The sequence below is a fragment of the Canis lupus genome, chromosome 12 (genome assembly GCF_048164855.1).
Source record: "Canis lupus baileyi chromosome 12, mCanLup2.hap1, whole genome shotgun sequence".
Taxonomy (NCBI): domain Eukaryota; kingdom Metazoa; phylum Chordata; class Mammalia; order Carnivora; family Canidae; genus Canis; species Canis lupus.
The window spans coordinates 11,272,851-11,295,023 of record NC_132849.1 but is presented as its reverse complement, the minus strand read 5'-3'; the positions used below and the strand labels follow the sequence as shown (position 1 = coordinate 11,295,023).

Genomic DNA, 22,173 nt, shown 5'->3' with positions numbered 1-22,173 from the left:
ATGCACGAATAAGTAAATGGCCTGGTGCCAAGTGCAGTTCTGCTTGAAATAACACCTGTTGAAGTTTCCTAATGGTGTCTGACTTTCCTGATCGAGAAAGAGCCAGGAAAGAGTTTGGGGAAGAGAGGGAGGACCTATGCTTCTAAAGGTGGGTCCCTAGGAAGTCTAGTGATGGCCATGCTACTGATCTACTTTTTGTGCAGGAATCAAGCTGCTCCCCAGGGACCTGCTATCAGAAAACTCAAAAAGGACTTTCTACTATCAGGAGTTATTGAAATAGCTTCAGCTGGCAGTGTGCAAGGGCAGTATCAGATGACAATAAAGGACGTTCAATCAATCTATCCTTCTTGTGACAAGGTTTTTTAGGAAATTCAAAGTATTTTTGTCTACTATGGGGCAAACTGCCTCTGTAAGGTGAAATCGCATCATACGATGAAGAACAAATATGTATGTGCTCCGCATTCCTCACAGGACTAATAGTGAGAATTAAATGAAATCATGTGTGCAAAAGTACTGGGGCGGGGGAGGGGGGTGGGGTGGGTAGTGCCTGGGTGGCACATGTGGTTGAGTGTGGGACTCCTGGTTTCTGCTTGGGTGGTGGGCTCAAGCTCCTAGTCAGGCTAGCACTGAGTGTGGAGTCTGCTTAAGACTCTCCCTCTCCCTTTGCCCCTCCTGCCTGGGCGCTCAGTCTCTCACTCTCTCTCTTTCTCTAAAATAAATAAATAAATAAATAAATAAATAAATAAATAAATAAATAAATAGATAAATAAATAAAAAGTGCTCTGTAAGCTCTTAAGCTGGGCGCTCAGTCTCTCACTCTCTCTCTTTCTCTAAAATAAATAAATAAATACATACATACATACATACAAAGTGCTCTGTAAGCTCTTAAGCCCAGTAATGGGTGGCTCTTGTTTTATCTGCCTGGCAGCTTCCTCCCATTATCTATCCTGTGATTCTGACTGCTGATCATAGCCCTTCCACCTGGGCCAAAGGAGTGAGAAAGTGACCCAGGTCTAGCCACAGTGATTGGTCCAAGGGTGAACACATGACCCATGCCAAGCCAAAGTTCTTCCCTAGGAAGAGCTTGTCCCTTTGTTTTATTGGGTTACTAGCTGGAATGAAGGCTGCCTGGAATTCTTCACAGCGCTGGGTTCTGAACAGAGGAAGCAGAATTCAGAGGTGGAGAGGGAGGCTCTGACCTGTTGTTTCTGAGAGCAGCTTCACTTCTGTCTTCCAGAATCAAAGGAACAAATTATATTTGTCACATGAAAAAAAATTCCTTTATTCCCCCCATAAGCCTGTGTGAGTTGGGCATTTTTCACCTGAAATCAAACTAATCCTAATAAAATACTATCTACAAGTAATATATTATCCAAGAGATTCATTGAAATGGATTTTGAGAGCTTATTTAGAGCTTGTAACCAGTGACAATGCCACTTAGGACTCTAACCAAGAGTGGCTGCCTTGCATCTGGAAGAGCCATCCTTTTTGATCAACCATGTGGCTTTTTTTTTAAATATTTTTATTTTTTTAAATTTTTTATTTATTTATGATAGTCACAGAGAGAGAGAGAGAGAGAGGCAGAGACATAGGCAGAGGGAGAAGCAGGCTCCATGCACCAGGAGCCCGACGTGGGATTCGATCCCGGGTCTCCAGGATAGCACCCTGGGCCAAAGGCAGGCGCCAAACCGCTGCGCCACCCAGGGATCCCAACCATGTGGCTTTTAAGAAGATATATCCTGATTGGTGAAGGTGGAAGAGGACCCCAACCAGCTGGTGACTCCAGTCTGGCCCACCTTGGTGATCACTGCAATGATAGCTTTGCTTGAATATTTCCAAGGATGGGAGTATCACCTTCTCACAAGAGAGACCACCCTATTGCTGTACATCTCTGGTTCTTAGAAATAAAATGAATTCTGGTCCTTTCAGATTTTCCTGTGTCTCTTTTTCACTCTCTGAAGCTTCACAGAATGTCAACCTACCCCCAACAACCTATACTCCCACCCCTCCTAAGTGAATGGCTCTTCAGGTATGTGAAAATAGGTAACATATGCCCCTGAGTCTTTTCTTCTCTGGACTAAAAAGCAATTTTGCTCATGTGACAAGCCTATGGGGTTAAACTCATCATCACCCAAGTGACTTGTCTCACTGGGTGCCCACCAATGAGGCATATCTCTCTTTGACCATGATATCCAGAACCACGTTCATAATTGCAGCCAGGTTCTGGCAGTGCAGAACATACCAGAATGGTGATCTGGATCTGGACCCGCACATTCTAGAAATGCAACCTAAATTTATGTCCTTTTAAAAACTTCTTCTCAGACTGTTGACTCATATTGAGCTTAAAATAAACTAGAACCACTAAATCTTCTCTTCAAAGAAGTGATTTAACCTATCTTTTACTTTTGTGGATTATTTTCTGAAACCAACTAAAAGAAGCTACACAGATTCTGATTTATTCATTGCGATTCATCATTTCATATTTTTTAAAAAAACAATGAATGTGTAAACCAATGTATTCTACATTGCTTAGGGTTGTCATTTGCAAATTAAACTTGCCTCTTTGGCTTTATTCAAATCCTTGGTTAAAATGTTGACTAGGATTGGGCCAAGGGCAAATAAACCTCTCTTCAGAAGGCCAAGGATTTTTTTTTCTGTGTAAGAACCTTCAGCCAACTATGAATCCACCCACGGATATACTGTCCAACCCACCTTTCTCCATCTGGTCTCCATCATGAGAGATTTTTTCAAACTCCTGAGCTGACCTAATTAACACATTAATGATATTGTCCCTTAGCATTGGAGAAAGGCCTAGACCAACAGACATGGGGGGATTCATTTTGTGGAAGCAGTGAGAGGGGCAGCAGAATGGGCCCTGCAGAGGGAAGATCAGACTTACAAAGAGACCCTGAATGCTTCAGAGTTGGGAAGCTTTTGAAGGGAGATTGGAGGAAATTAGAACACAAGGGTGTCCCATTCACCGTTTGTCCAGGCAGGTCTCATCAGAAATACATACTAGATCTAACCACTCAGCACACAATTATCTAGTCCTTCATAGTGCTGATACACTCTGGTGTGAGCATAGTGCTCAAAGACGGCTGCCAGAACCAGAATCAACATACCTCCCTGAGAGGATTTCAGGCACATCTTAAGACTCTCTCCTAAGCCCTAGAGCCTGTGAACTTGGGTAGATGAGAAATAGTGCTAAACATCCTTAAAAGCTGGGGTGTGGGGCTCAGCTGCTTGAGACTCTGTCTCCCTCTCCATCTGCCCCTCCTGCCTGGGCACTCTGCTCTCTCTCTGACTCTCTCTCTTTCTCTAAGATAGATAGATAGATAGATGATAGATAGATAGATAAATTTTTGAAGTGCTCTGTAAACTCTTAAGCCCAGTAATGGATGGTTCTTGTCTAGGGACTCACTGGGTAGTACTCTGAGAGATTGTTGAGCCCAGAGTATCTGGCTAGGCCCTCCATGGGGACTTCATATCACTGGAATTTGGATTGATGATTTGGGTGTTCATAATTTTCATGTGGAATATTTGTGAAAAGATAGCATCTCAGAATTCTATTCATTTCATAGCCACACCGTAACAAATTACCCCAAACGAGATGACTTAGAACAGTAGAAATTTCTTCTCTCACTGTCTTGAGGCAGAAGTCTGAAAATATGGTGTTAGCAGGGCCACGCTTCCTTTTGAGGCCCTGGGACAGAATCCTTCCCATACCTCTCTCCTAGCTCCTGGTGACTATAGACAATCCTTGGCATTCCTTGGCTTGTAGTCATATCATTCCCCTCTCCGCCTCTGTCTTCATGTCACCTTCTCCTCTTGGTGTCTTCTCATCCTCTGTCTCAAATTTCTCTCTGCCTTTCCATTATAAGAATCTTGGTCAGCTGACTTAGGGCTCACTGAATGATCCAGGATGATCTCGTGTCAAGATTCTCTTGAAGACAATTAAATCCGTATATATCCTTTTTCCAAATCAGGTAGCACTCACAAGTTCTAGGGATTGGGATGTAGACATATTTTGGGGGGGTTATTATTCAACCAATTGTAAGAATCCACCTCAATTTTTCTTTTGATGGTAACAAATCACTCTCTCGACCAAGAGCGGTGATTTTCCTGCCAGAAGTCATCAAGAGTTGCAATTGGAAATGAGCAGTATATGTACTACCACCTATGGATGGAAACATAGCACAATGTTTGCTGGAATCTGGAGAAAGAACACACACATACACACAGGAAACATTTTATTTTAAGCCTCCAACATCAAACACAATCTTACTCTCTATTACCAACTAAAGGAACTATAAGTACAATTTGGGTACGTGTGTGTGTATTATGTGTTTTAAAAAGGTCATTTGATTTTTATTATTTATCCATTATTATTTATTTTTGTTGCTTTTGCTTTTATCTAATTGTATGATGCCTACCCCTTGTTTATCCTCAGATCATTAGTTGCACTCTGGTGCCTAGCTGTTCCCACACCAACCCTGGATCTTTGGTGGCCAGCAAAGAAATGATTCAGGGACCTCTTCCTCCTGTGGCTAAACTGGACTCTGCCCCATTCCTACTAGCTGCTCTTACCTATTACTGTAATTCCCCAGTGACTGCTGCTGGACAGGCTAGCACTTGAGGACCCTCAAGAGGAGATCAGGGAGCATGATAGTAATAGTTGCACAGGGTCATGGCCTGAACAGTTATGAGCTTAACTCATTCATTTGAGTAGATGTCTCTGAGCGCCTGTCCTATGCAAAGTACCATTCTAGGTCCTAGGGGATGGGAGCAGGTAAAGATGGTCCCTGCCTCAAAGCACTTAGAGCAATTTCATTACATCCTGTCTTGCAGACTAAGAGATTGAATCCAAAGCAAGGAAGAAAAAGCCATGTCACATAGAACACTGTAAATATCTCACTCTTTTGGTTCTTTACAAGCAGCATTCACACACATCATCTCGTTAGAATTAATGCCATCACTCTGGTGAGGTTGGTAGCCTCTGAGAGTTTTCAGAGGAATAAGCAGAGATGCAGGCGGTGCATCATTTGCCTCAGGTTCCCTGATGGTGGGTGGCAGGGCTAGAGTCTGAGTCTAGGAGCTCTTTTCACTCCTCTGTGAAAGTTTGTCTTTTCTCCTGTCTCGATTTCTGGGCCACTGTTAGTCTTCCTCCCTTCTCTCCATGGTGCTCCTGGGGCCCCCATGGCCTTCGCAGTTCCCTCTGCCTTCCCACTCTGAGATTCCTGGGGCTCCTTCATATCTTTATCCAGGAGCTTCGCAGTTCTCTAGTCTGATAAGTTATGCTAATGGGTAAAAATAGGTCAAACACAGCAAATTTCCAATCCTATTTTAAGCTTCAGGGAGAAGAAGCTCTAATGGAAAATGAATACGAAGACTGTTTAATGGACCTGCTGGCTGAGGATAAACTACTTTCAGCATCATGCAAACATGTATCCAGCACTTATCATCTTGGAGCAAATAAGCTAGGAAGTGCATGGAGGGTCTGATGCAGTTGCTTCCCCAGGGCCATGACACAGAAACCTTGGAGTTGGGAGCCAGCTGGAGCTCTGTGTGAGTCCCTCCTGTGAGATACTGGGCAAGCAATATGCTCTTTGAGCTTAGTATTCTGTGAAATAGAGGTAAAAATATCTACTCACGAGGTTCTCATCAGAATTTGATGGGCTAGAGTAGATAGACGTGCCTTACAGGTGTTAGGAGTTTAAATGTTTAATATGTTGGTTCCCTGCCCTCTCAGAGAGCTTACATTCCAGTGGGGTCCATAATGTCATTACCATGAATTGAGTAGAGATTAACTACACTCCAACAGTTTCACCCTTCCTGAACCCTGCAAAAGAGATACATACTCTGGAGAGGTGGTGAAAGGACAGAACATAGGTGAGAAGATGGAGCACAGGTAAGAGGGCATGGTACAGATGGGAAAATGTGGGAAAGAAGATAGAGGACAGCTGAGAGGGCAGGTGAGGTACATGGGTGAGAGTAGAGTGGGGAAGGCAAGGGCACAAGTCTATGGCCCAGCGCGCAGGGTTTAGGTTCTGGGAGCTCCAGGCATTCCTTATGTTGGGCAACGTAACTCCACTCTGCCTCTGTCTTGGTCTCTGTCACTGGTTCCATCTGCATTTCTCTTAGACTTGGGCCCCACTCTAAATTCAGGATGATCTCATCTCGATATCCTTAAGTTAATTACATCTGCAAAGGCCCTTTACCAATGCCTAATGAGTGCCCCAGATCTTATTCTTAAAGCTCACTGAAGCCTGCTAAGGGAATGTAAAATGGCACAACCACTATGGCGGTTTCTTAAAAAGTTAAACATATGTCTGCCATTTAATCTAGCCATTCCATTTCTATGAATTTACCTAAGAGAAAAGAAACCAGATGTCCACATAAAGAGTTGTGCACAATGTTCACAGCAGCTTTATTTGTAATAGTCAAAAATTGGAAACAACCCAGATGTCCAACAGGCGAATGGATAAACATATTGTACTATATCCATACAATGGAATCCTACTCAGCAATCAAAAAGAATGAACTACATAGCAACATGCATGAATCTTAAAATAATTATGCTGGATGAAAGAAGCAAGAATAAAAAGAAAATAATATACCATATGATTCTATTTAATAAAACTCTGGAAATGCAAATGGATCTATAGTGACAGAAAGCAGATCAATGGGTCCTTGGGGATGGAAGAGACTGGAGGAAGGGGGCAGAGATACTACAAAAGGACATAAGGAGGGGCAACTGGGTGGCTCCATGGTTGAGCATCATCCTTTGGCTCAGGGCATGATCCCAGGGTCCTGGGATTGAGTCCTGAATTGGGATCCCCACAGGGAGGCTGCTTCTCCCTCTGCCTATGTCTCTGTCTCTCTCTGTGTATCTCTCATGAATAAATAAATAAATAAAATATAAAAAAAAAAACCACAAGGAAACATTTGGGGATGATGGCTACTATGTTCACTCCATTGTTCATGGTGATATTTATGCATGTGTTAAAACTAAATCCATTATATAATTTAAATATCTGCAGTTTATGGTATATTATACCCCCAAAAAACAATTTTTAAAAAACCCACTACAGAATTTTTAACAAAAGTAAAGACACGGCCAGATTTTCAAAGGTCTTCCAAGTGTACAGAAATGGAGAAGACACCAGACATAGGAAAACAACCTAAGGCATAATTATGTATATAGTTAGGGAAGAGAGGAAGTGCTGATTCATTCAATTTAATTGCTATGTCTATTCCATTGTGGAAATATACCATAATCTATCCATTTGCCCATTGAAGGATATTTAGATCGTTTCCAATTGTTTATTATTACAAAAATGCTTTAATGAATAGTATGCCAGGTTTCTCCAAGTACTCACATGTGATAATGTCTCTAATGAAATACCTACAGGTGCAATTACTGAATCAGAGTACAAGTGCCTTCAAGTTTACTAAGTTTTGCCAAATTGCTCTCTCCAAAGTCATCGCAAAAATATGCACTCCTGTCAGCATTTTTTAATGAAAGTTCCCATTGTTCCACATTCTCAACACTTGGCATTATCAAAATGTTAAAATTTTTATGCGTGTACAATGGTATCTAATTTTTCTAATTTGCATTTCCAAGAGTTATTGGCGAGCCTGTGCATCTTATTACTCTTGGCCACTGAGGCTCTCTCCTCTTCGAATTCTATGTGTATCTTTTGTTTGTTTTTCTAGTGGGCCACTTGTCCTATTTTATTGACGTAGTTCATCTTATATTCTTGTATCTTAATCCTGTACACTGTATGCTTTGCAAAAACCTCCCAGTCTGTAGCTTATCTTTTCACTTTGTTATATGGTGTCCTTTGTTACATGATGCATTTGTGTCCTGATGCTCCTGTAACAAATTACCACGATCTTAGTGGCTTAACATAACAAATTTATTATCTTATAAGGTCAGAAGGTCAGAAATGGGTTTTGCTTAGCTAAAATCAATGTGTAGGCAGGGCTGTATTCCTTCTTCAGGCTCTAGGGGAGAAATTAGTTTCCTTGCCTTTTCTGGCTTCTAGCACCCATTTCTTGGCTTGGACCCCCCTTCCTCTATCTTCCAAGCAACCACAAAGTATCTTCAAATCTGTCCCTCATTTTGACATTCTTATGACCCTCTTGCAAGGACCATGGATCAGCTTAGTTTATTAAATAGTTCACTTTCCCTATAATCTGCTATGCCATCTTTCCTGTATAGCAAGCTATCAGAAATGCATGGGTTTGTTTTTGGGCTCTCTATTCTCTTCTTTCAATTATTTATTCCTTTGCTTCTCAAAAGTATAGTCTGAGGACCAGCAGCATCAGCACCACCTGGTAGCCTGTTCGGAATGCAGAATCTCAAGCTGCATCCTGTATTTTCTCAGTTAGGGCCTGCGGTTAATAAGATCCCCCAGGGGGCACCAGGGTGGCTCAGCGGTTGACTGCTTTGGCTCAGGGTGTGATCCCCGGGGTCCTGGGATCAGCTCCCACATGTTGCTCCCTGCAGGGAGCCTCCTTCTCCCTCTGCCTGTCTCTCTTCTCTCTCTCTCTCTCTCTCTGTGTGTCTCTCACGAATAAATAAAATCTTTAAAAAACAAAAACAAGATCCCCCAGGAGATTCCTACGAGCAGTAAAGTTTAAGAAGCCTTAATCTACTCAATGCTTTGGAATCTTATGTCGTGTCAAGCATTGATATCTGGTAACTCGAGTTCCATTTTTTGTTCTTCATTAAGTTCAATTAATGGTTTGGGGAGGATTGGAAATTTTACAATAATCACAGTTCATGAACTTGCCATATTTAACCTAATTAATTTAACTTAACTTGGGGCTTCTTTTAAGTCTTTCGGTAAACTTCGGTCATTTTCTCCATAGAGGTTTTGTATACTCTTTTTGAAGCCCAAAGTCGTTTTTTTTTTTTAAGATTTTATTTATTTATTCATGAGAGACACACACACATAGAGACAGAGACACAGGCAGAGGGAGAAGCAGGCTCCATGTGGGGAGCCCGACGTGGGACTCGATCCAGGGTCTCCAGGATCACGCCCCGGACTGAAGGCGGTGCTTAACCGCTGAGCCATCCGGGCTGCTCCAAAGTCGGGTTTTTGTCCACACCAGGGCTACTCTGAGCCTCTCGCTGGGCAGGGTGTGTCTGTACTGCAGTTACTCTCTGTGTTCGAGACCCTGGGGTAGAGCCAAGGCTGTACCTGCCCTTAGTGGACTGGTTCCCACTGGGCACGCGAGGAGAGGGAAGGGGAAGCTCATGCGCAGCAGCTCTTGTTCCTCATCAGTTGTCAGGGTTGCTGGAGCAGGTGTTCAGCTCTCTTCGGACCATGGGCTCCCTCACCAGTTAAGTACTCCCAATACCTGTTTAGAAAATTTGGCACGCTCAGCGGTTGTTCCAGGCACATTTGCGGGACAGTGTGCAGAGCAAGACTGTGCAGACAAACATGTCCTGGTTGCACTTGCCAACAGAGAGAAGAGAGCTGGGTTCTTCAACCATGCATCTTGCTTCTCAGGTGTGGCTTCTGCCATTGGTTCTCCCCCCCCCCCACCTCCCCACCTCCTCACCCTGCCCCCAGCACCCTGAAATGACAGGGAAAAAAAGCCACTCGGTTCCAGAAAATTTGGAGGCAAATGGAGGCTCCAAGTACCCTACTCAGGACCCTGACGTGGGAAGCATAGGAGCAGATCCAGTATTTATATACGTAATTTGCAGAGTCCTGGTCAGTTTCCAGACTGGCTGAATTTTTGATGTCCATACCGGTGTGGTACCCAATGTGCAGCTGGAACAAGCAGGATACAAAGTCCTTAAAAAAGCTGGGCTCACCCGATGCTCTAGCAGTTCCTAGGCTCGCTCTGGGGATAGCCTTGAAAACCCTCTCTGCAGGCCACTCTATGTATCAGGCTCTTTTCTGATGCCAAGGGATGAAGCCCCATTCAAAGTCCAAGGTCACAACACAGTTTTGAGAGGGATAGAATCGAGCACTCACAATATAGATACATCAAGGAGACAGAGGGAGGGGATAAAGGAATCTGGTCCCGGAGGAGAGTTCTGCACCTGTTGGCTGCAGCTCCAAGTCATCAGAGCTGCAGAAGTACTCTACCATGATTGTGAGGGCACCACAGAAACTAACAATGGTGGATTGCCATGTGATTGGTAAGGGAACCATGTGTCAGCTCCCCCACCTGCTGGGCTCTCTGTGTCCCTGTCTCTTTCCCCCAGCCACAGTGCTGGTCCCTCCCCTGTTCATAGCCGGCCTGGCTCCAGGTCCTCCTCCAAGTTGGTGGCACCTCCTTCCCACTCAGCCACTTGAGCAAACTCCAGACACCTCCTCTCCTGACTTCAGCAATTATGGCAAGGACCATTAGGCTCCCAGCAGGACTATTTTTAGAGACCCTGTGTCTGTCATGGAGACTTTTTTCCCTGTGTGAAGATATCCCTCCCTCCATCTGCAGCCACCACCACCATCCCTGCCCCCCATTAACCACCTCTCCTCTCTCCCTGACCCAGAAGGGGCCTTGGTCCACTCAGCGCTCTGCCCCCATTGCTTGAGCCCAGTGGGAGCAAGAGGAGGGATGCTGGCTTGAAGGAGATGCTTGCACTCTGCACAGCCATAGCTCCTTAATTAAAAGTGCACTGCTGGTTTATGAAAAGAAAGAAGAAGAAGAAGAAGAAGAAGAAGAAGAAGAAGAAGAAGAAGAAGAAGAAGAAGAAGAAGAAGAAGGAGGAGGAGGAGGAGGAGGAGGAGGAGGAGGAGGAGGAGGAGGAGGAGAGGAGGAGGGAGGGGGAAGGAGGGGGGAGGGGGAGGAGGGGGAGGGGGAGGAGAAGGAGAAGGAGAAGGAGAAGGAGAAGGAGAAGGAGAAGGAGAAGGAGAAGGAGAAGGAAGAAGCCAAGAGTGAAGACAGAGGAGCCTGGTGACCAGAGCTTCAGTAGCAAAGCAAGTCCAGAAGGGGTGAGAGTTCCTTGCTAGCAACTTTCTGTACAGAATTTGAGCTGGAATGTGGCTTGCAGAGATGCCACTTGAAACATGGCTAAGCTTAGCAAATCTACTTGAAGGTGCCTGGATTTCTATGTATGGACTATACATCTTGGGATAGGAGGCAACTATTAACCTGGAATGTGGGAAGAGAGCTACTGGGATTTCAATCTGACAAAGAGCAGTGGACTCCACAGGGCAAATACTTAGAAGTGCAGGGGGCAGGGCGAATAATGGACTGGGTAGGTTCCAGCATCCTGAAGCATTGCTCCTGGTTTGATCCATGTGGATCTTTAGTACTCACCATTCTTGTGTGTGCTCTCTTTATTTTGAAACCAGGTGGTGTTGCATATGTTATTAGGACTTTCTGTGATACTTGCAATATATGTTTGAGAAGAAAGGGAAAGTATGCCTTCTGACCTCATTAAAAAAAAAAAGAAGTAAAAATCGTAATTTTAATTTCAGTTATCTAACATACAGTATTATGTTAGTGTCAGGTGTATGATATAGTGATTCAACAATTCCATACATCATCAGGGCTCATCATGACAAATGCACCCCTTAAACCCCATCACCTACTTAATGCACCCCTGTACTCCCCTCCTCTCTGATAACCATCAGTTCTCAATCATTAAGAATCTGTTCCTTGATTTCTCTTTTTCCCCTTTGTTTTGTTTCTTAAATTTCACATATGAGTGAAATCACTCTAACTTATTTTACTTAACATTATATTCTTTAGATCCATCTTTGTTATTGCAAATGGCAAGATTTCATTTTTATGGCTGAATAATATTTCTTTGTGTGTGTGTATATATATAAATGTATATGTGTATATATATATGTATATATATCTAAACAAAGCAGCAGAAGCATACACCCACCCACACACACACACACACACACACACACGCCACATACCACATCTTTATCCATTCTTCAATCGGTAGACACTTGGGCTGCTTCCATATCTTGGTGATTCTAAATAACGCTGCTATAAACATAGGGGTTCATGTATCCCTTTGAATTCGTATTTTTGCATTCTTTGGGTAAATACCCAGTTGTGTGATTGCTGGATCACAGTTCTATTCTTAACTTTGTGAGGCACCTCCATACCGTTTTCACCAGGGGCCGCATCAGTTTGCATTCCCACTAAGAGTGCGTGAGCGTTCTTTTTTCTCCACGTAGTCGCTAACACCTTTTTTTTTTTTTTGTCTTTGATCGTAGCCATTCTGACAGGTGTGAGGTATTATGTCATTGTAGTTTTGATTTATATTTCCCTGATGGTAAGTGATGATGAGCATCTTTGCATGTGTCTGTTGATATCTGTATTTTTTCTTTGAAGAAATGTCTGTTCATGTCTTCTGCCTGTTATGTAATTGGATTATTTGCTTTTTGGGTGTTGAGTTTTATAAGTTCTTTATATGTTTTGGATACTAGCCCTTTACTGGATATGTTCTTTGCAGATATCTTCTCCCATTCTATAGGCTGCCTTTTAGTTTTGTTGATTGTTTCCTTTGTTGTGCAGAAGCTTTTTATTTTGATGTAGTCCCTCCCAATAGTTTATTTTTGCTTTTATTTCCCTTGCCTCAGGAGACATAGCTAGAAAAAGTTGCTATGGCCCATGTCAAAGAGGTTACTGCCTGTGTTCTTATCTAGGATTTTTATGGTTTCATGGCTCACATTTAGGTCTTTAATCCATTTTGAATTTATTTTTGGGTATGGGGTAACAAAGTGGTCCAGTTTCTTTCCTTTGCATGTTGCCGTCCAGTTTTCCCAACACCGTTTGTTGAAGAGACTTTTTCCCATCGAATATTCTCTGCTGCTTTATCAAAGGTTAATTGACCATATAGTTGTAGATTTATTTCTGGGCTTTATATTCTATTCTGTGTATCTGTGTGTCTATTTTTGTTCCATCACCATACTGTTTTGATTACTACAGCTTTGTAATATAGCTTGAAGTCCAGAATTATGATGCCTTCAGTTTTGCTCTTCTTTTCAAGATTGCTTTGGCTATTCGGGATCTTTTGTAGTTTCATACAAATTTTAGGATTGCTTGTTGTAAATTCTGTGAAAAATGCTGTTGGTATTTTGATAGGGATAGCATTAAATCTGTAGATTAACTTAGGTAGTATAGACATTTTAACAATATCTGTTCTTCTAAGCCATGAGCATGGGGTGTCTTTCCATTTCTTTTTTTTTTTTTTTTTTTGTCTTTCCATTTCTTTGTGTTATCTTCAGTTTCTTACATCAGCATTTTATAGTTTTCAGAGTACAGGTCTCTCACTTTTTTGGTTAGGCTTATTCCTTGGTATCTTATTTTTGGTGCAGTTATAAATGGGGTTATGGTCTTAATTTCTCTTTCTATTGCTTCATTATTGGTATATAGAAATGCAACAGGTTTCTTTTTTTCTTTTTTTTTTTTTTTTACTTCAAGGCACATTTAATTTAATATCGAGAGTGCGATACAAAAGGCCCAAATACAATGAAGGAAACACATTCCCCCATTAACACCAACGACAATGCGCTTTCAACTTGTGCCTGTTGAATGGAATGGGGATTTAATTTTACTACTGAAAAATATAACACAGTGAGTCTCATCACAGCCAATATCCTTATACAATCTAGTAGTGAAATGAATGTTTATAATGCTTCAAACAGTTTTAACCTGAAGTTTGATACCACACCTTTATGTTTGTTTGTACAGTCCTCAGTAAGATTATCTACAGCATTAGCAACCATTCAAAGAACAAACCATTGATTAAAACCACATTGATTTAAGGCTCAATCAAGTAATATAGAGCCCCAACTAAACGGTTAAACATATGAACTACTTGTCCTGACATCTATTATTTGATTCTCTCGTGACTATTAAATTGGTTATTTGCAAATAAACCCTTTAAGGGCAAAATTCACCTCATTTGAGTTTTGACCCAGAAGTTCAACAACAGTCACGAAGTCCACAGTCTTATTGGCAAACTTGAGATACAGTGTCTCTAAGTCACTGTGCTCAAGGTTAAGAGTGATGCATTTTACTGGAATTTTACACGTTCAATTCATGATTTTAAATCTCTAGGTTTTCATTCCTCCAAACTGTCTGAAGACACAGTGCGCCACAGACTTAAGACTTCTGTTTCTCCCTCTATTTTCTTCAAACAGAAACATTTCTCAAGTGTCTACATATTCTAGAAGGGGAATTTTTCGAAGGTGGCCACTTCTGTGGAATAGTCCAACGCCATCAGGCCTCTGAAGCAAGGGGAGGGGGAAGAAAAAAAAGCTGAAACACAAGGTTCATCTGGTAAGTTTTACATTAACCATTACCAGCTGGATAGTATAAGAATGTGGCTCTTTTTTTTTTTTTTTTTTTTTTTTTTTTTTTTTTGCTCAGAAAGTCTGAGTCTTGGTGTGAAAACAAGTACTTGGCTGTCCCACCACAGCTTTCTCGTAGTGGGACTGTCAGGGAAGTCTTGACTGGGGAGTATGATTTGTTTACCTATCAGGCACAAACTTCCAGGCACCCAGTTCATTTTGGGCTTGTTCCAGTTTGTCTTTAGTCTCTTCCAGTTCACCTTTCATTTTTAGGAAAAACAAGTTGATCGTGGGTCTACCATTGTTGATCTCAGTTGGGCAACCCTAGGCTGCTGGACTTGCTTGAGGTACTGGATTTGAGTAGTACACTCTTGCATCTCTTGCTCCTTGGTTGCTAGTCGCACTACAAGGATGTTTTCCCTGCGGGCAGACTCTTGTTGCTTTAGTTTTTCTTCAGACTCCCTTAACCCAGTTACATCATTAGAATTAAGATCTGTGTACTTGCCCCCCAAGGCTTGGACATATGCTTCATATTGTTTCCACCTTAGAATGAACTCATCTCGTGCCATGACTTTGAAGTTTGTTTCACTCAGTCGAACCTTTTTGGGAAGAGGTTCCTCGTTGGTCATCTTGAATCCTCTCCAGACGGAGGTCGCGCCGGCGCCACCCAGTCACATAGGCCGAGGCTCCACTGCCCGCTGGCACCCCAGGCCGCACTACCCTGGCCCCCGCGCTCCTCCCGCAACAGGTTTCTATGCACTGATCTTGTATCCTGCAACTTTACTGAATTGGTTTATCAGTTCTAGCAGGTTTTGGGTGGAGTCTTTAGGGTTTACCTAGTATCATGTCATCTGCAAATGACATGCAAACAGTGAAAGATTGACATCTTCCTTGCTGATTTGGATGCCCTTTATTTCTTTTTATTGTCTGATTGCTGAGACTAGGACTTCCAGTACTGTGTTGCATAACAGTGGTGAGAGTGGACATCCCTGTCTTGTTCCTGACCAGAGAGGAAAAGCTCTCAGTTTTTCCCTATTGAGGATGATATTAACTATGGGTCTTTTGTATATGTCCTCTATGATGTTGAGGTATGTTTGCTATATCCTTACTTTGTTGAGGGTTTTTTTTTTTTTTTAATCACGAACAGACATTATACTTTGTCAAATGCTTTTTCCGTGTCTACTGAAATGATCATATGGTTCTTATCTTTTCTCTTATTGATGTGATGTATCATGTTGATTGATTTGTGAATATTGAACTACCCTTGATACCCAGGAATAAATCCCACTTGCTCATGGTGAATGATTTTTTTTAATGTATTGTTACATTCGGTTTGTTAGTATTTTGTTGAGGATTTTTGCATCCATTTTCACCAGGGATATTGGCCTGTAGTTCTCTTTTTGTGGTGTCTTTAACTGGTTTTGGTACCAAGGAGAGCTGGCCTAGTAGAATGAATGGTAACTTTTCCTTTCTCTTCTATTTTTTGGAATAGTTGGAGAAGAATAGGTATTAACCTTCTTTAAATATTTGGTAGAATTTGCCTGTGAAGCCATCTGGTCCTGGACTTGTTTGTTGGGAGTTAAGATTATTGATTCAATTTTTTGGTGGTTATCAGTCTGTTCAAGTTTTCTATTTCTTCCTGCCTCAGTTTTAGTAGTTTATATGTTTATAGAAAAATTTCCATTTCTTTCAGGCTGTCGAAGTTGTTTGCATTTGTTTTTTCATAATATTCTCTTATAATTGTGTGTATTTTTGTGGTGTTAGTTGTTATTTCTCCTCTGTCATTTGGATTTTATTCATTTGGGTCCTTTCTTCTTTCTTTTGGATAAATCTGGATAGAGGTTTATCCGTTTTATTGATTTTTTTCAAAGAACCAGCTCCTGGTTTCATTGATCTGTTTCTATTGTTTTTTCAGTTTCTATATCATTTATTTCTGTTCTAATCTTTATTCTTTCCTTCCTTCTGGTGGTTTTAGGTTTATTTTTTTCCAGTTCCTTTAGGTATAAGGTTAGGTTGTTTATTTGAGGTTTTTCTTGTTTCTTGAGGTAGGTCTGTATTGCTGTAAACTTCCCTCTTTGTTTTTTTTTTTTTTTTTTTTTTTTTAAAGATTTTATTTATTTATTCATGATAGTCACAGAGAGAGAGAGAGAGAGAGGCAGAGACACAGGCAGAGGGAGAAGCAGGCTCCATGCACCGGGAGCCCGATGTGGGATTCGATCCCGGGTCTCCAGGATCGCGCCCTGGGCCAAAGGCAGGCGCCAAACCGCTGCGCCACCCAGGGATCCCAAACTTCCCTCTTTGTACCACTTTTGCTGCATCCCAAAGTTTTGGACTCGTGTGTTTTAATTTTCAGTCATTTCCATGTTTTTTAAATTTCTTCTTTGATTTCCTGATTGACCCATTCATTGTTTAGTAGCATGTTATTTAATTTCCATGTGTTTGTGGTCTTCCCAGATTTTTTCTTGTGGTTGATTTCTAGTTTCATAGCATTGAGTTCAGAAAAGATGCATGGTGTGACTTTGATCTTTTTGAATTTTTGAGGCTTGTTTTGTGGTCTTACATGTTATCCATTCTGGAGACAGTTCCATGTGCACTTGAAAAGAATGGGTATTCTCTTGTTTTAGGATGGAATGTTCTGAATATATTTGTTAAATCCGTCTCTTCCAGTGTGTCATTCAAAGCCACTGTTCCCATGTTGATTTTCCATTTAGATGATCTATCCATCGATGTAAGTGGGTGTGAAAGTCCCCTACTATTATTGTATTATTATTGATTAGTTTCTTTGTTTGTTATTAACTGTTTTATGTACTTGGATGCATAATCATTTACAATTATTGTATCTTTTTGTTGGATTGTCCCCCTTATTATTATGTAGTGGCACTCTTTTTTCTCTTTTACAGTCTTTGTTTTAAAATCTACAGTGTTTGGGGCTCAGTCAGTTGAGCATCTAACTCTTGATTTTGGCTCTGAAGTCATGATCTCAGGGTCATCAGATTGAGCCTCATGTTGGGTTCTGTGCTGGATGTGAAACCTGCTTAAAATTCTCTCTCTCCCTTTTTCTCTGCCTCTCCACCCCTGACTGATGTTCCACCCCACACAAAAAAATCTACTTTGTTCAATATAAGTATTGCTGCTCAAGCTTTCTTTTGACATCTATTTGTGTGATAGATGTTTCTCCATCCCTTCACTTTCAATCTGCAGATGTCTTTAGGGCTAAAATGAGTCTCTTGTAGGCATCATGTGAATGGGTCTTGTTTTTTGTTTGTTTGTTTTGTTTTGTTTTATTTTTTGTTTGTTTTTGTTTGTTTGTTTGTTTTGTGTTTTTTTTTTTTTTTTTTGGTATATCCTGTCACCCTATGTCTTTTGATTGGAATGTTTAGTCCATTTATATTCAAAGTAATTATTGATAGATATGTACTTACTGTCCTTTTATTATTTGTTTTGTGGTTGTTTCTGAAGATTTTCTCTGACTCTTGTTTTTGTCTCTTTCGTGGTTTGCTGATTTTCTTTAGTCATATATTTGGATTTGTTTCTCTTTATTCTTTATATGTTTATTAGTGGGTTTTGATTTGTAGTTACCATTAGGTTTGTAGTTTGAACCTATTCTTTACTTGTCTCTTCCCCATGTGTTAGGTATATGTTGTTATATTTTATATCATTTTGTGAGTTCCTTGACTGATTTTTACAGAAATATTCATTTTTACTGGTTTTGTGTTTCCTACCTTTATACTGTCACTTTTGATCTCTTTTTTACTCAAGACTCCCCTTTAATATTTCTTGCAGGGCTGGTTTCATGATCATGCACTCTTTTAGTTTTTGATTGCCTAAGAAACTCTTTATCTCTCTTTCTATTCTGAATGATAGCCTTGTTGGATAGGGTTTTTTGGCTGCAGATTTTTCCCATTCAGCACTTTGAACATACCACACTCCCTTCTAGCTTGAAAGGTTTCTGCTGAGAACCCCCCTGCTAGCCTTATGGGTTTTTCTTATAAGTTACTGTCATCTTTTGTCTTGCTGCTTTTAAAATTGTATTTTTCTTTATCATTATATTTTGCCAATTTAATTACAGTATGTTTTGGTGTGGATCTGCTTTTGTTGGTTTTGATGGGAGTTCTCAGTGCCTCCTGGATCTGGATATCTGTTTCCTTCCCTAGATTGGGGAAGTTTTCCACTGTTATTTCTTCAAATAAATTTTCTGCCCCTTTTTCTCTCTTCTCCTTCTGGGACTCCTATAATGTCGAACATTAATACATTTGATGGAGTCAGTGATTTCCCTAGTCTAGGCTCATTTGGTGTAATTCTTTTGTTCTCTCTTTTGTTCAGCATGATTACTTTCCATTACTCTGTCTTCTAGGTCATTAATTTGTTTCTCTGCTTCTTGTAGCCTGCTGTTCATTCTATCGAGTGTGTTTCTTATTTCATTCATTGAGCTCTTTATCTCTGCTGTGTTATTCCTTATTTCTGTGGTAAGAGTCTCATTCATGTCTTCCACTTTTTTCTCAAATCCAGTGAGTATCCTTATAATTATTATTTTAAATTCTCAGTCAGGCATGTTACTTGCAACGGTTTCACTGAGATCTCTGGCCATGGTCTTGTCTTGTTCTTTCATTTGGGATACATTTCTCTGTCTTTGCATTTTGCCTAAGTTTCTGTGCCTGTTTCTCTCTGTTAGGAAAGTCAGCTATGTCTCTTGTTCTTGAGGGTAATGGCCTTGCAAAGAAGAAGTCCTTTAGTGCCATGCCATGTAGTGCCCCCTGTTCCCCAGGCTTGGCACTTCAGGGAGTGCTCCAATGTGTGCTGCTTATGTTCTTTTTTTTTTTTTTTTTTTAATTTTTATTTATTTATGATAGTCACACAGAGAGAGAGAGAGAGAGGCAGAGACACAGGCAGAGGGAGAAGCAGGCTCCATGCACCGGGAGCCCGACGTGGGATTCGATCCCGGATCTCCAGGATCGCGCCCTGGGCCAAAGGCAAGCGCTAAACCGCTGCGCCACCCAGGGATCCCTGCTTATGTTCTACTATTATGTCCTGGCCACTTTATCCTCCAGGCCAGTCATCTGTGGAAGCTCTCTTTGCCTATTGAGGGAAGTGTTCAGTCCCTGGCCTGAATATGATGCATTTTAACTAGGTGTGCTTTAGTTTGTTTGTGAAATGAGACCTGTCACCACCACCACCAGAACCAAAGTTCTGCAGAACTCCCAAGTCAGGAAATGTAGGGTTGGCAGAGTGGTGGGCCAGTCTTCTAGGGGAGGGAGTCCACTGGACTGGGACTGATGCAAGGGTGACTGAGAGGGGCAGTTACACTGGGCACGGGATGGAGATGGAACTTGGTGTAAGCAAGTAAGATTGTGAGTCTGACCTTCATTTACTTCTTGATTAATGAATACTAACATCTCTGGAACAGTTTAGTCAATCAGTTGTTTTCATTATGGGCAAAATAAAATACATGTAGCAGAGAAGAAAGTCCTAGGGGCAGGTTAACTTTTTATAAGCAGTTAATCTTAACATCTTTGAGCTGCAATTATCTCATTTGTAAAATGGAAATAATAACAGGACATTCTAAAGGATTTCACAATGATTAAGATGCTTTTGACTACAAGTAATTCAATTTAAACAATAAATAAACTATATTTCATCACATAAAAAAAAGTCCTGATATTTCTGGAGTGGTTACCTCAGTAATCAGTGACACTATCAAAGACATAATTATTTTCCATTTCTTGGTTCTGACGTTCTCTGTCTCCTTATTCCGAGGCTAATTCCCCTGCTAATTGTAAAATGATTGCTAAAGTTTCTGGCATCTAGAAACTGTTGAGAAGCACCTCCCCACTCGTTAGACTTCTTTTCATATCTCACCGACTAGAATTTTTTTCACATGTCCATACTGAAACCAATCACTCTAAGAGAAATAGGATCACAGTAGTTGGTTTCAACCCACAGTAGTGGGTTATAGCTTTCTTTGAATTGTAGGCATCCGAATAAAATTAGAGCTCTGTCAGCCATAAAGAAGGGAACTGATTGTTTGGTATGCAGCAGGAGTGTCTACTACAGGGCTGTTCCAAAACTGTAATAAGATCATTTGTAGAAAGCTCTTAGAATGGTACCTGGTGCACAATAAGCTCTCAAATCAATGTGAACTAAAAATATTTTTCCTGTGCTTCATGATTAGGTTATAAATTTAGGCAAGTTTTAAAAATTGTTTTTTTGTTGTTGTTGTTATAGTGTTGCTATGGATGTAAACAATGTGATCACAGGAGCACAGAGGAGCCCCTAACCTGGTGTGGCGAGAGGAACTGTGGGAGAGTGAGAATGGGAATGACTCAGGAAGGGCTTCTCAGAAAGAGATAGCTTTGAGCTGAGTCCTGAAAAACAAACAGACATAAGGGGGAACCCTGGGTGGCGCAGCGGTTTGGCGCCTGCCTTTGGCCCAGGGCGCGATCCTGGAGACCCGGGATCGAGTCCCACGTCGGGCTCCCGGTGCATGGAGCCTGCTTCTCCCTCTGCCTGTGTCTCTCTCTGTCTCTCTCTCTCTGTGACTATCATAAATAAATAAAAAAAAAAATAAAAAAAAAAATAAAAAAAAAAAAAAACAAACAGACATAAGAAGACTCTTAGAAAAGAAAGGATGGAGTGGGCATGGGGCAAGGGGGCAGGGACTAGAGACTTACCTGTCCTCTATGCATCTGGAAATGCTTGGGGAGAAGGAGGCTGAGAAAACCTTTGCAGTTAGTTGGGCCCTGAGAGCAGGGTGATGTCAAAATATTAAATGTCTTAGACAAATTGATCTTGAGCATATGTCAAAGTTTATTATCTTGGTAGCAAAGAAACCAGCAAGGTGACAAAAGAGTGTGCTGTTTCAGAGAAGGGATATATAGTTAGGAGAAAGTGTCTTACATAAGTAGTCAGGTTTTAAAGGGGAAAGATTGCACCATCATTTCCTAAGGTCATAACATTATCAAGTGCATATTGACTGTGTGAAAGTGATTGAAGGAAACCTTATTTAAAATGGAGTCAAGGGGTACTTGAGTGGCTCTATGGTTAAGGGTCTGCCTTTGCCTTTAGTTGTGATCCTGGAGTCCTGGGATTGAGTCCCACATCAGGCTCCTCACAGAGAGCATGCTTCTCTCTGCCTATGTCACTGCTCTCTCTCTCTGTGTGTGTGTCTTTCATGAATAAATAAATATCAACCTAAAAAATAAAAAAAAAGAAAAGAAAATAGAGTCAGGAAGCCAGAAAGGGGCAATCTCATCCTCTGCCATTCCCAGTCAGGTGCAGACCCAACAGGAAGAGAGTATTTGCATTCCCAACAGAAAGAAGCTTACTTTATTACCCTAGCAGGAGGAAGATTTTCTCCTTGCCTGGCAACAGCCCAGCCAATAAGAGATTGTCACAACTCAGCCAATGAGAAGCCACTACACTTCAAACTCCTAGTTTACTCCAATGGACTTTTTACTTATAACAATCGCTCCCAACTCCCCACTTTCCTCTATAAAAAAGCATTCCTCTCCTCTGTTCTCTGGACTTGCCTATGGTTTTGACATGGTTTGCATGTTCCAGATTGCAATTTTCTGCTATTCCTGAATAAACCTATTTTTCTGGTAAAATAACTGGCAGTTTTATTTTTAAGGTTAATAGTAATACCAAAGGGCAGTTGTAGCAGGACAATCTAAGATGCTACATGTGCTGACTATCCATCAAAAGAGGGGGAGGAAAAAAAAGACCTGGCACATTTAAGAAGCAAATGATACGGATTCATTGCTCTCTGCATTTGGAATAGCAAAACCATATATTCCCAGCCAACTGACAGGTAATCAGGAAATATAGTCAACTAGGAGGATGAGCAGAAGCATGGGAGTGAGGGGAAGGTCAAAGTAGGGTTTAAGTT

The 22,173-nt window shown here is 41.2% G+C and overlaps 1 long non-coding RNA gene and 1 pseudogene across 9 annotated transcripts in view; one reads left to right on the top strand and one right to left on the bottom strand.

Annotated features, from left to right (window-relative positions):
* Positions 1 to 10,829: 10,829 nt before the first annotated feature.
* Positions 10,830 to 22,173, top strand: part of LOC140601102 (uncharacterized) — an 82,455-nt gene continuing 71,111 nt past the window's right edge. For 8 of the 9 annotated variants that reach the window (XR_012004158.1, XR_012004160.1, XR_012004156.1 and 5 more), the window contains exon 1: positions 14,043 to 14,277. This is a non-coding gene — a long non-coding RNA (uncharacterized lncRNA). Of the gene's footprint in view, positions 10,959 to 14,042; positions 14,278 to 22,173 lie in introns of those variants that run through there. The other variant, XR_012004157.1, reaches the window with a different exon arrangement.
* On the bottom strand, positions 14,009 to 14,977 carry LOC140601101 (pre-mRNA-splicing regulator WTAP-like; annotated as a pseudogene).